The sequence below is a fragment of the Dipodomys merriami genome, unplaced genomic scaffold, assembly GCF_024711535.1.
Source record: "Dipodomys merriami isolate MVZ:Mamm:240054 unplaced genomic scaffold, mDipMer1.0.p SCAF_3, whole genome shotgun sequence".
Taxonomy (NCBI): domain Eukaryota; kingdom Metazoa; phylum Chordata; class Mammalia; order Rodentia; family Heteromyidae; genus Dipodomys; species Dipodomys merriami.
This window is the reverse complement of record NW_027204492.1, coordinates 45,985,253-45,999,565: the sequence shown is the minus strand read 5'-3', so window position 1 is coordinate 45,999,565 and position 14,313 is coordinate 45,985,253.

The following is a 14,313-nucleotide window of genomic DNA, read 5'->3' as shown; positions in this document are numbered from 1 at the left end:
AAGCTATTTACTTTCCCTGTCCACTAATGACCTTTTATATGAGAGAAATTTGTGTAAAATTATGATAAAGTTTTAATAATAAAATGCAATATTAACCTTAATTTTAAGAGTACACTTTTTCAAGAAGGATATATATACATATATATATATATATGTAGATATAGATATAGATATATCCCTGTGAATTTCTTTGCTTCAGTTTTAACCAGCAATTTGTTTCTGTATGATTTTTATTGCTATTAGAATACTCTGTCTACATTCATCGATTTTTAGTGTTGACACATGGTCATAGACTGTACTATCTATGAAAAAGATCTTCATACATTCTTATTTTCCTAAAATATAGTGTTTAGTAACTTGTGTTCTATCAACTCAGTATAAGAACATTTTCACATGGAAATACAAATCTGCTTTCCTTCTCCCTGCTAAGCTACAGTCTTAAGATTTGTAAAGAAATTCTTGTTTATTATGTTCTCTAGTAAAAAATATATAACATAATGGTGAAAAAATATAATTGCACAGCATTCATTTTAATACCATGATTACAATAAGGGTTTAATTTGCCATCAATTGATAGTAGCAAATGAATGCAGTTCACATTGACACTGCCGATTGCAGATAACCTATTGAGTCGTTGTATGATTGATTGGCTATATGACATCAGCACAATTATAGGCTTGTGCAAGTGTTAAATAGCCAAATTGTTGGGAGGAGAAACACATGAAAGCCTGGAGTAGAATGTAGATGGAGTTGGAATACAAGCAGGGTTAGAGTAGAATAGAACCTTTCTTTATGAAAATGGGCTTGGAACAATTTCACAGGAAGCAGTTGCTTTTAGGCACTATTGCTATAGCTGAAAGAACAATTTTCTCTTTTGTAACAACAACAACAAAATGCACTGCCCAGACATCACAACCTTTTAGTTTAGATTGTCAAGGAAGGTTTTATCCCAACAAGATATTCAACTCTATTGCAGAATTCTTTTTTTACTGAGATATAAATAAAAAAATCAATGAGTTGAGAATCATAACCTTTTCTAAATGCAAATCTAAGGATATGGTTTATATGTGCTAACTGAATAAAATAAAATTTGATTTTACCAATAAATTATGCTGTTCTTCATTCATCATTATTCAGGATGTCAGCTTGAAGAATATTTTACAGTGCTCCATTTTCAGTCTCTCTTCCTTTCAGTCTTTTTATAGCTCCTGAGGCCCTGGAACACACACACACACACACACACACACACACACACACACACACACACACACACACACACACACACACACACACACACACACAAATGCAAGTTAAACTGGTTTTGTCAATTTCCTTACATTTTTTAAAAACTCTCCCAAGATCAATGTTATTTTTTCTGTTGTAGCTTGGAAATATAGTACCTGGAGCTATAGAATGGTGGAACCAACGGGTCATCATTTCTGTAATTTCAAGCTTTAATAGGTTTATAATTCAGCCATACTAGAGAACAGTGTTTGCTGATTTAAATGCCTTTAGTTGACACAAACATTTCATAAAAATAAAACACTAGAATTAGTATTGCAAGGCAGTTTCCAATGCAAAAGATTAATCTGTAAAAAATGAGATCCACTCTTTGAAAGGCTAGATATAACATGCTGTACATGGTATATTACAAGTCATTATGTGAGAGAGCAGTAAAAACATAATAATGTTATTCAATAATTTTAATCTCTCAAAAGAATCTCGATAAGATAGAGATATTAGAGATAACAGAGTCCTAAATAATTATACAGCATCATACCTCTTCACTGAATTTTAATTGATTTGAATGATCATGGTTCAGAGCCAGCCAGGGGATGAAAGTCCAAATTCTTATCTCCAAAACATCAATAAATCAGAAGTGGAGGTGTAGCTTACATGGTTAGAGCATCATCCTTGAACACAAAAGCTCAGGGACAGTGCCCATACCCTGAGTTCAAGTCCCAGCACTGGTACTCACATACAAATAAAACCCCTCACAAATGTTTTGGTTTTATCCTAGATTTAATGTGTCACAATCTATATTCTCTCTCTCCTTCCCACCTCCCTCCCTCTCTCACTCCTCCTCCCTTCTGCTCCCTCCCCCCTGCCTTCTTCCTCCCTCTCCCTCCCTCCATTCCCTCCTCTCTTTCTCTCTCTCTGAGGAAGATTCTACATATGTGGTCTAAGCCAATAAACACTGGCCTTGAATTTTCTATTCTCCTTCAGCCTCATTAGTTCTGGGATTAAGGGAGTAAAGCATTACACCCAGCTCAGAATCTATATTTTCTATTTTCTCCAGCAATCATAATCTCCAATGATTATACCCATGCTTAGTTACCTTATGCAATAAGTTAACTATGTACACTTAGATCCTGGTGTTCATGCTCATCTTAATTTTCTGTAACTCAATTTCTTTACACCAAATATACGAGGACATTGCTAAATCTCATTATTGTAGAACTAATAAAAAATCAGACATAGTCTAAAATATTCAAGATATGTTTACACAATATTCAAGATATGTTTACACAAATTGAAACCTAAAAATGGCGACAAGGTTGCAGTGCAGTTTTTCACATCATGAAATGTATGGGTTGTAGAATTTTGGTTTGTTTTAACAAACCTTAGAAAAGCTAGAGCCAAAGAGCTTATTGCAGTTAAACAGGACTAATTTAAGAGGAAATGAAGATCTCTTCTGTAAACAGATGTTAAATCTACCAAAGTAATTAAAATGACAAATGATTAACCCCTCAAATATAAATAGGTTCAAGAAGCATCTTAATAAACTGTGCAAGAAAAATCTGTAATGGATTGTTATGGACAATAAGAAACCTTTTAGATGCTCTATTATTGAAACAAAATGGGTAATAATACAAGTGGGAATGTAGACTTTGCAGTGTGACAAAAATTCTTGAAGACCCAACTCTATGTTGGTAATATGTATTTTGATTATTTTGAATCAATAAACTCAAGTAGTTTAGAGAGTGCTGAATATTATTTTTCAGATCACATATAAATCAAATAGTCTCTCTGATGTTTCTGAACTGTTTTAGTGGTTTTATTTTGGATACTGAAGGAAATAGTTACAAATTTCAGAGGTAAAAATATAATCTGCAATGAAGCAGCTCATTTTTACTTCTTGTATAATGATATGTCATCAAAATTAAACATATGAATGGATAATTACGTTATTAAATTTGTCCATTTTAATTTGTTCTGGTGCCAGGAATTATGGTTAATTTACAGTGGTTGGTAAAATTACTGATAATCTTTCTTGGGCCATATACATAAATGTTGGATGTAGATGGTGTTTAAACCATCAGTTTTCTAAGCTTAAGCAGTCTGATTTTTACTTAAGCTTGAACAATAAGGTGTAGAACAATTTTTTATTAATTATAAGCAGCTCAGTAATCCATGTTAAAACTGAGGTTGTAGACTAGATCCATGATGTAATTTGTATTACACCTCTTTCATCCCATGTGCTTGCCCTTAATATGTTTTATACCTTCATAATTCAAGAGAATAACAGAGTTGTTTGAATACACATGAAATTAATAAATCACATTTTTATCATTAAATTTACATGAGTGAAAGAAATCTTACTTTAGTTATCTTGACTAACAGCTTGGTTAAAAATTTAGTTCAAAATATCTTTAACACTGTTGATTTGAATTATAAAATTAAAAAACAACCTAGAGTAATAAAAAGAATTTATAATTGTGACAAAATGGATTTTTTTGGTTATTCCTTGGCTTATGATTCTATCAAACATTTTTCTGGAATGAATAAAGTCCATTTGAAGTCTTGCCTGTGGATATTTTTTTCTTTTCTCTATCCTAAAGAGCACACTGAGAACATGATAAAGAATGAAGACACATTTTCTAAACTAAAGCTTGTTTTTCCTTGATTTACTGTTATCACAGTGAAGGTCAAGAATTGATCACCACAAGAGTTCATCTGGCACTGCAACTATGCTATAATATTCAACACAGGAAGTTTCTATGCCCAGCGTATCTTTGACTCTACCAATTGCTGGGAAACAGTGGATTGAAGGACTTTCAGAATGGTTCATAATTTTGAAAAATTAATTATCAGTTAATAGGCCTTTAGGACATCCTAGTTTTTGAGTATGGCATTCTGCCACAGAAACGCTCAAAAACTTTGTGCTATTACAGTTTCATTGTAGATAAAAGTCCATTTTGTTTCTACTTCTTGGTTAATCAATGCTGGGGCAAAGCCTAGGATTTTGTCCATTTAGAAGCAGACACATTTGATTTGGAGACACCTCACTGTAAATGTCCACATATGTATCAAACTTCCAATTTGGATTAGGGTTTCCAGCTACTGTAGTGAACAGCTCCACACATTTTGTTTTAATCCCATGAAAAATCAGGTGACAGTGTTAGAACGAATTGACTAACACCATGCCTGAACATATAAATATGTGTGTGATTTATAATACAAAATATATATTATATGTAAAATATAAAAATGAAGTATATACTAAATAATATATAGAATATAATATGAAAATCATATGCATACATATAAATATATATAATTTGTGACTAAGTCCTAAATTACAGAATCAAGTTCTTGATGCCAAAATGAAACTTACCAATTATTTCCGCTGTAAATTTGTTGTGAACCTACTCATCTATAAGAAAGTGTTCAAATGTCATTACAATGATATTGTCTGTAAATTGGAATTGCGAAAATTAGACCTGTTAAGAGAATAAAATTTCGCTACTCTATTCTTAATGTGTTGCTGGGCTTTGTTGTCCTACCTCATATTCTGAAACAAATTTTTGACAAAATGGCATCAGCTGAAGTTTAGTGTGACTAAAAGACCCATTTTTCTTGAGTTTGAAGATGTCTCAGACAGGGAGATATTCAGTGGTAAAACTAGAATACTCTTTGGCAATCTGGGATGGTTGGTCACAAGTGGTCTGATGCCATTTTCTGTCATTTTTATTGTTGGACAGATACATAAACACAAAAAATGTACAAATTAATTGAGTACTTGATACAAATCTCTGCAAAGAAGCAAATCCTTTTAAGAGTAGAGATTTGATTTGTTGAAAATGATGCAATATTCCACAAAATACAATATCTGTATTTCTGTTATGAAGGATTCTTTTTTTTTTTTTTTTTTTTTTTTTTGGTCACTCTTGGGGCATGAACTCTGGGCTTGGGCGCTGTCCCTCACCTATTTAGCTCAAGACAAATGTGCTACCACTTGAGCCACAGGGCCACTTCCAGCTTTTTCTGTTTATGTGGTGCTAAGGAATCAAACCAAGGCCTTCATGCATGTAAGGAAAGCACTATACGATTTGCTCAAATTCCCAGCCACCTAGGATTTTTTTCTTTTCATTTCTTTTTCCTTTTTTTTTAATTGTGAAAATGCCATACAGAGGGGTTACAATTATATGGCCAAGATAATGAGTACATTTCTTATCAAGCATTGTTGCCTCTTCCTTCGTTATCCCCATCTCCGACCCTCCCATTTCCCCCCTCACACCAACCCCCCCCCCCCGCCAAATAGGTATAGTTCGTTATTCAACATAATGTCTTGTACATCTCATTGTTGCAATGGGTCCACTTGTATCAGTATTTAAATAATTTGTTTTTCCCCTTCCCCTCAACAAATTATACCAATATCAAATACAGTGAAAACAGGGATTATACAATAGGGGAAGGACACACAACGCAACAAAAAAATCATCTTATAAATATGTTAGAAACAATAGCAAGAAAAAAGAAAACATTGGAATCCTAATCTTGGGGTTCATTTCGCTTAACATCAACTAATCTGACTGTTGTGTGTGTCTCAGACATATACTAGCAATTGCAAATAAGGGAATCCATTGGATGTATGTTACTTTGGGCCTGGCTTACTTCACTTAATATAACTTTTCCCAAGTCTTTCCATTTCCTAACAAATGGGGCAATGTCATTCTTTCTGATGGAGGCATAAAATTCCATTGTGTATATGCACCACATTTTCTTGATCCATTCATCTACTGAGGGGCATCTGGGTTAGTTCCATATCTTAGCTTAGATATGGTAAATAATGCTGCAATAAACATAGTTGTGCTGGTGGCTTTAGTATGGTCTTGTTTGTGATCACTTGGGTAAATGCCCAAAAGTGAGATTGCTGGGTCATAGGGGAGATCTATGTGGAGTCTTTTGAGGAACCTCCATATCACTTTCCAAAGTGCTTGAAGAAGCTTACACTCCCATCAACATTGCACTATGGTTCCCTTCTGTCCACATCTCCTCCATCATCTGTTGTTATTAGAGTTCTTGATTATAACCATTCTAAGTGGTGTGAGGTGGTATCTCAATGTTGTTTTGATTTGCACTTCCTTTATGGCTTGGGAGATTGAGCATTTCTTGATGTGTCTATTGGCCATCCTTCTTATCTCTTCAGAGAAGTGTCTCTTTAAGTCTTTAGACCACTTATTTATTGGGCAGTTGTTTCTTTGAGGATTTGTTGTGGGGGATTTAATTTTTTGAGTTCCAGGTATATTTTAGATATGAGACCCTTGTGTGTTGTATGGCTAGGGAAGATCTTCTCCCAATCCGTTGGCTTTCTATTGATCTTGCTAGCTATATCCTTTGCCATGCAGAAGCTTTGCAATTTCATGCAATCCCATTTGTCCAAACTTTCTTTGATTTGTTGTGTTTCTGGGAATCTTTCAAGAAAAATTTGGCTTGTGCCCTGGAGACATAAGGTTTCTCCTATTCCTTCCTGTAATGTTTTCAGAGTGTCTGCTTTGACTCCGAGGTCTTTGATCCATTTGGAATTGATTCTGGTGCAGGGTGATATATAAGGATCTAGCTTTAGTTTTCTACCAGTGTTTAACCAATTTTGTCAGCACCATTTACTGAAGAGGCTGTCTTTCTTCAATTCTATTTTTTTTTGAGATCCCATATCGAAGATTAGATGGCTATAGATCTGTGGGTTCATTTCTTTGTTTTCAATTCTATTTCATTGGTCCTGAGGTCTGTTCTCGTGCCACTATCAAGGTGTTTTGATTACTATGGCTTTGTAGTAGAGTTTGAAATGTGGTATTGATATTCCTCCAGCACCGTCCTTTCAGTTAAGGATCACTTTTGCTATTCGGGGTCTTTTATTTTTCCATATGAATTTTTGGATTGCCTCTTCTATTTCCTTGAGGACTGAGGTGGGAATTTTGGTAGGTATCACATTGAATTTGTAGATAGCCTTGGGAAACAATGCCATTTTCATCATAGCCTTGGGAAATAATGCTATTTTCAAGATGTTGATCCTTCCAATCCAGGAGCATGGGAGGGTTTGCCCCTTTCTAAGTTCTGTTTTGATTTCCTTTTTCAGGTTTTTAAGTTTTCATCATAGAGGTCCTTCACTTCTTTGGTTAAGTTAATTCCTAGGTATTTTTTTTTTGTGGGGCTATTACAAATAGAGTTGCTTTCCTCATTCCAGCCACGCTTTTCTCATTGTTGGCATACAGAAAAGCCATTGATTTTTGAACGTCAATTTTATGCCCCGCAACTCTGTCAAATTTGAAATCAGCTCGAGTAATTTGGGAGTGGAGTCCTTGGGATTCCAGATTCTTTAAATACAAGAACATGTCATCTGCAAAGAGGGAAAGATTTACTTCATCTTTCCCTATTTGGATTCCTTTTATGTTTGCATCTTTTCTTATTGCTGTATGTAGGCTTTAAAATACTAAATTGAGGAGCCCCAGAGACACAGGGGGCCGCTTGCAGATCACCCACGCAGAAGCCGCCTGAGATACCGGTTTGCAGAACAGCGGATCGCCAGGAATAGAGAAACCTACCAGCTGGGAGTCTCCACGAGGATCCCACCCTCACCCCTCACTCTCCACCGGAGCAGAGAGGTTCCATCCCACCAAAGCCGCCGGGCAACAGCAGCGTGACAAAGGGACCTGTCAGCAGACCACCCCGGCAAAAGCTGCCTGAGGCACTAGACCAGCTGGATCGTGATCTCAACGACCCAGCAGGGGCCGCCCGGGTCCCAGAAGCACAGGGGGCTGCCTGCAGATCACCTGTGCAGAAGCCGCCTGAGGCACGGGCGTCAGACCCACCGGATCTCTACAACCCGTGAAGAAACCGCCTGAGTGTGGACACTGTGGACCCGACAGCTTCAATAGAGGCAGAGACAGAAAAGAATAACACAGAGCCACCACCGCCCAGCCCAGCCCGCAACCACCCCAACTGAACTCGGATTGCAACAACAACTGATGACCTACACCACACAGAAACAACTAGATCCAGGGTGAGTACCCCACAGGGGACAGTGTATCCCTCAAGGGAGACCAGAGCTGGAGGGAATCCCCAGACCCTGACCTAGACTCCCTACCCCAACACCCAGACCACAGGACCCACTAAAACTGGGAACTGTTTGAGAGCTCCACCAGTCCGTGGAGCACACCCTGCTGACCAGGACAGAGCAAAAGTGCCCCTGGAAGGGAGCTTAAATGCCCAAGCCAGGGACAGTGCCCCTGGGTAAAGACAAACAACAGTAGAAGAAATTTGAACTGTGTCCTCCAGGCTGCATAACCTAGGTGGTATACACATCAGCACAGGCCTAACGAGCGTGCTCCAGGCTCAGGCCGGAACCAGGCCTGGGGATCCGGCACCTGAACAACACAACCAACTCCTCTCAACTGAAGTCAAAAGCTGAGCATACGCCACAACAGAAGGGAGAAAATCAGGAAACAGCACTCCCCGGGAAGCACGCCTGTGACAACAAAAGACCTGGAGGCTCAGGACAAGAGAAGCCCAAATCCCACCAAAACTCCACCCATATACCCTAGGCTGGGAATTGGGGCAATACAGGCTGCCAGCACCTAACAGAAAGCAGGAGCTCAGGCTGATAAGGCAGCTCAGCAATAGAGTGATAGTCTTTGATGTATGAGGCCCTGTATCTGATTCCTCAGCATCACAAAAGCAAAAAGGGTCAGAAGTGGTGCTGTGGCTCAAATGGTAGGGTGCCAGCCTTGAGCTGAAGAGCTGAGGGACAGCACCCAAACCTAGAGCTCAAGCCCACAACCAGCCCAAAACAAACAAAAACACATCAGGAGCCCATAGCAGACTCCAGTATTTGGGAGAGTGCATCCAGAGCATCTGATCTTCCCAAGAGCACCCGTAGGAGCAAACACGAGCACTCTAGGCTGCTCAACCCTTCCAAAGGCGGGAGTTGCCAGCAATCTACAGCAGAAAGCTAAGAATCCTAAGTAGGTCAGAATAGCAGCTGAAAATAGGCTCCCAACAGAACCCATATCAGGCACAGACTCTCTCTAACAATAGAGAATCAGCAACCAAGCAAAGAAAGACATACCAAAACAAAATTGCAGAGCAGTCTCCTGAACCCCATGCAAAAATCAGAGAAAAATCACAAGTTTTACCACCACCGAGGACAGCAAGCTCACCTCAAAAGCCAGCAGCCATGCAGGGGAGAGCCCCAGTGGGAACAAAGCAGGAATGGAAGACAAAAGCTACATCCAAGGGTTGCTGGAGGCAATGACTCAAGAAATAAAGTGAGAAATTGATCAGAAATTGAAAGAACACAAGGATGAACTATCAAAAGAGATACAGGATATCAAACAAGAGTTGGATGCAAAAATAGAAGCTGCACAAACCTCAGTAAGAAGTGAGATAAACGCCAAATTAGAGGTAATACACACTGAGATCAGTACTCTGAGAACCAACATTGAATCCATAAAGGGATCCATTTCCTCCATGCAAACCACAATAGAAGCCACAGTCAACAGAGTGAATGAAATGGAAAGTAGAGTGTCAGATACAGAAGAAAGAATACACCAACTGGACCAAAAAGTGACAGATATGGAAAAATCACTCAAATTAAACCAAAGGGAAATTCAAGAACAAGCAGATAATGCCAAGAAATTTAACCTTCGTATAATCGGAGTGAACGAAGGTGAGGAATTCCAGAGCAAGCGAATGCAACACCTATTTAACAAGATAATCAATGAAAATTTTCCCCACCTCAAAAAAGAACATCTTACCTACATAACAGAAGCATTTAGAACACCCAACAAGCAAGATCCCAGGAGAAACACTTCTAGACACATTATAGTAAAAATGATGGATCTGAATAATGAGGAAACAATCCTGTATGCAGCAAAAATGAACAAGGAGCTATACTACAATGGGAAAAAAATTAGAATCACTGCAGATCTCTCCACACAAACAATGAATGCAAGAAAAGCCTGCGAAAGCACCATACGAGCCCTGAAAGCCATTAACTGCCAACCCAGACTGATATATCCGGCAAAGCTAGCATTTACATTCGATGGAGAACTGAAAACTTTTAATAGCAAAGAAAAACTAAATGAATACATAAACATTAAACCAGCATTACAAAGAATTCTAAGAGGGGGACACAACCTGACGAAAGCAACCAGGAACTGAGACCTGCCCCAAACAGGCGTTACTCAAAGTATAACTGAGCAAGCACAGGAGGAAAGGAAAGAAGAAAAACTTAGGAAAATGGAATGGCAGGGACCACAATGCATCTCTCTATACTTTCTCTTAATATAAATGGGCTGAATTTACCAATTAAAAGAAAACGAACTGAGGACTGGATCAGAAAACAAGACCCATCCATCTGTTGCCTTCAGGAGACCCACCTCTCAGCCAAACATACAAACAAACTCAGAGTGAAGGGGTGAAAAGGATCTACCAATCAAATGCCCCCAGTAAGAAAGCAGGTGTAGCTATCCTGATATCTGACAAAATATACTTTTCATTCAAATCAGTACAGAAAAACAAGGACAGACATTACATATTAATACAGGGAACAATCCAAGAGGAGGATATTACCATCATCAACTTATATGCCCCAAATATTGGTGCACCCAGATATGTTAAACAAATGCTCTCAAACTTACAGAATAAAATAGATCCCAATTCGATAATACTAGGAGACTTTAACACACCACTCTCACCAAAGGACAGGTCTACCAACCAGAGGATTGGCAAAGAAGCTACCGAATTAAGTGGGGCCATACTTCAAGTGGAATTAACTGACATCTACCGAATATTTCACCCTAAAACAACACAGTACACATTGTTCTCAGCAGCTCATGGAACTTTCTCCAAAATAGACCATATCATAGTTCATGCAAGGAACTTAAGCAAATACAAAGGGATCGACATAATCCCCTGTATCCTATCTGACCACAGTGGAATCAAGCTAGCTCTCAATAACAAAGCATACCACAGAAATTTCTCTAATACATGGAAATTGAACAACACACTCCTTACCAATGCCTGGGTAACGAAGAGATCAGAGAAGAAATAAAGCATTTCCTACAACTCAATGAAAATGAAAACACCTCACAAAGAAACTTGTGGGACACAGCAAAAGCAGTCCTGAGGGGCAAATTTATTGCCCTCAGTGCCCACAGCAAGAGAATGGAGACAGACCAAGTAAATAATCTCATGTTGCAATTAAAACAGCTAGAAAAACAAGAAAGAATGGGACCTAAAGGTACTAGACGAAGCCAGGTAACCAAATTAAGAGCAGAAATTAACCAATTAGAAAATCAGAAAATTATAGTCAAAATTAACCAAAGAAAAAGTGGTTCTTTGAAAAAATAAACAAAATTGATGGCTCATTGGCAAGATTAATTAAAAAAAGAAGAGAGGAGACCCATATTAATAGGATTAGGGATGCCTCGGGAAACATCACAACACTTACCCAAGATATCCAAACAATTCTATCAGACTACTTTCAAAAGCTATACTCTCTAAAGGAAGAAAACCTGGCAGAAATGGATGCATTTTTAGAGAAATACAAGTTGCCCAAACTGAGCAAAGAAGAAGTTAACCAATTAAATAAGCCAATATCTTATAACGAGATACAGGAAGCTATCAAAAGTTTTCCAACAAAAAAAAGCCCAGGAACAGATGGATTCACAGCAGAATTCTATACGACCTTTAAACAAAGCCAGGCGCTGGTGGCTCATGCCTGTAATCCTAGCTACTCAGGAGGCTGAGATCTGAGGATCGCGGTTCAAAGCCAGCCTGGGCAGGAAAGACGTGAGACTCCTATCTCCAATAAACCACCAGAAAACCGGAAGTGGTGCTGTAGCTCAAGTGGTAGATCGTTTGCCTTGAACTGAAGAGCTGAGGGACATCCCCCAGGCCCAGAGTTCAAGCCCCACGACCGACAAAAAAAAAAAAGACCTTTAAACAAGAACAAATGCCCATACTCCTCAAGCTCTTCAGAGAAACAGAGAAGGAGGGAGCTATCCCAAACACATTCTATGAAGCCAATATCACACTCATCCCCAAACCAGGCAAAGACCCAACCAAAAAGGAGAATTACAGGCCAATTTCCTTGATGAACACAGATGCAAAGATCCTTACAAGATTCTAGCTAACAGAATCCAGAAACACATGAAAAAAATAATACACTATGACCAGGTAGGCTTCATCCCAGAGACACAGGGATGGTTTAACATACTTAAGTCAATAAATGTAATCCAACATATCAACAGAGCCAAGGTCAAGAATTACATGATTATCACCACAGATGCAGAAAAGGCCTTTGATAAAATTCAACATTCATTCATGCTAAAAGCTCTGGAGAAAACAGGAATAGAAGGAACATTTCTAAAAACAATAAAAGCCATTTATGACAGACCAATAGCCAATATTATACTTAATGGGGAAAAGTTACAAGCAATTCTCCTAAAATCAGGAACAAGGCAAGGATGCCCACTGTCTCCACTCCTCTTTAATATAGTCCTGGAACCCTTATCCAGGGCAATAAGGCAAGAAACAAAAATTAAAGGGATCTTCATAGGGAAAGAAGAAGTTAAACTATCCCTTTTTGCAGACAACATGATACTATACCTTCACGATCCCAAAAACTCCATCCCCAAACTCTTAGAAACCATAAATCACTTTGGCACAATATCAGAATACAAAATAAACCCACAAAAATCAGTTGCCTTCCCGTACACTGACAATGTACAAGAAGAGAGGGAAATAAAGGGAGCAACCCCATTCACAATAACCTCCCAAAAAATAAAATATTTAGGAATTAACCTAACCAAAGATGTAAAAGAACTATTTAATGAGAACTATAAAAAGTTAAAGAAAGAAATTGCAGAAGACACTAGGAAATGGAAAGACCTCCCATGCTCCTGGATAGGCCGACTTAATATAGTAAAGATGGTAATACTTCCAAAACTAATATACAAATTCAATGCAATTACTATTAAAATCCCAATGACATACATCACTGAAATACACAAAACAGTCCAAAAATTCATATGGAACAACAAAAGACCTAGAATCCCCAAAACAATTCTAGGGGATAAAGACAATATGGGAGGGCTATCCATGCCGAACTTCAAACCCTACTACAGAGCTATAATAACAAAGAAAGCATGCTACTCGAACAAAAACAGACCTGAAGACCAATGGAACAGAATAGAAGATCCAGAAATAAATCCACAGGCCTATAGCCAACTGATATTCGACAAAGGAGCCAAAGACATACAATGGAAGAAACACAGCCTCTTCAAACTCTGGTGCTGGGAAAACTGGGCAACCACATGCAGAAAACTAAAAGTGGACCCCAGCCTATCACCATGCACCAACATCAACTCAAAATGCATTAAAGACCTTAACATTAAACATGAATCTCTGAAACTACTGCAGGACAGAGTAGGAGAGACACTTGAATAATAGGCACAGGAAGGAACTTCCTGAACAGAGTCCCAGGGTCACAACAAGTTGGAGAGAGACTCAACAAATGGGACTACCTTAAAATAAAAAGCTTCTGCACAGCTAAATATATCGCAACTAAGCTAGAAAGACAACCAAGTAATCGGGAAAAAATATTTACCAGCAATATATCAGACAAGGGGTTAACATCCTGCATATACAGGGAACTCAAGAAACTAAACTCTCCCAAACCTAACAAACCAATTGCTAAATGGACAAGGGAACTAAAGAGGGACATCTCAAATGAAGAAATAAAAATGGCAAAGAAACACATGAGGAAATGTTTATCATCCCTGGTGGTGAAGGAAATGCAAATAAAGACAACCCTAAGATACCACCTTACCCCAGTCAGAATGTCCCACATCCACAAATCAGCCAACAACAAATGCTGGAGGGGATGTGGAGAAAGAGGAACCCTATTACACTGCTGGTGGGAATGTACACTTATACAACCACTTTGGAAAGCAGTCTGGAGGGTCCTTAGAAAGCTAAAGATTGAGCTCCCTTACCACCCAGTCATACCACTTCTAGGCATCTACC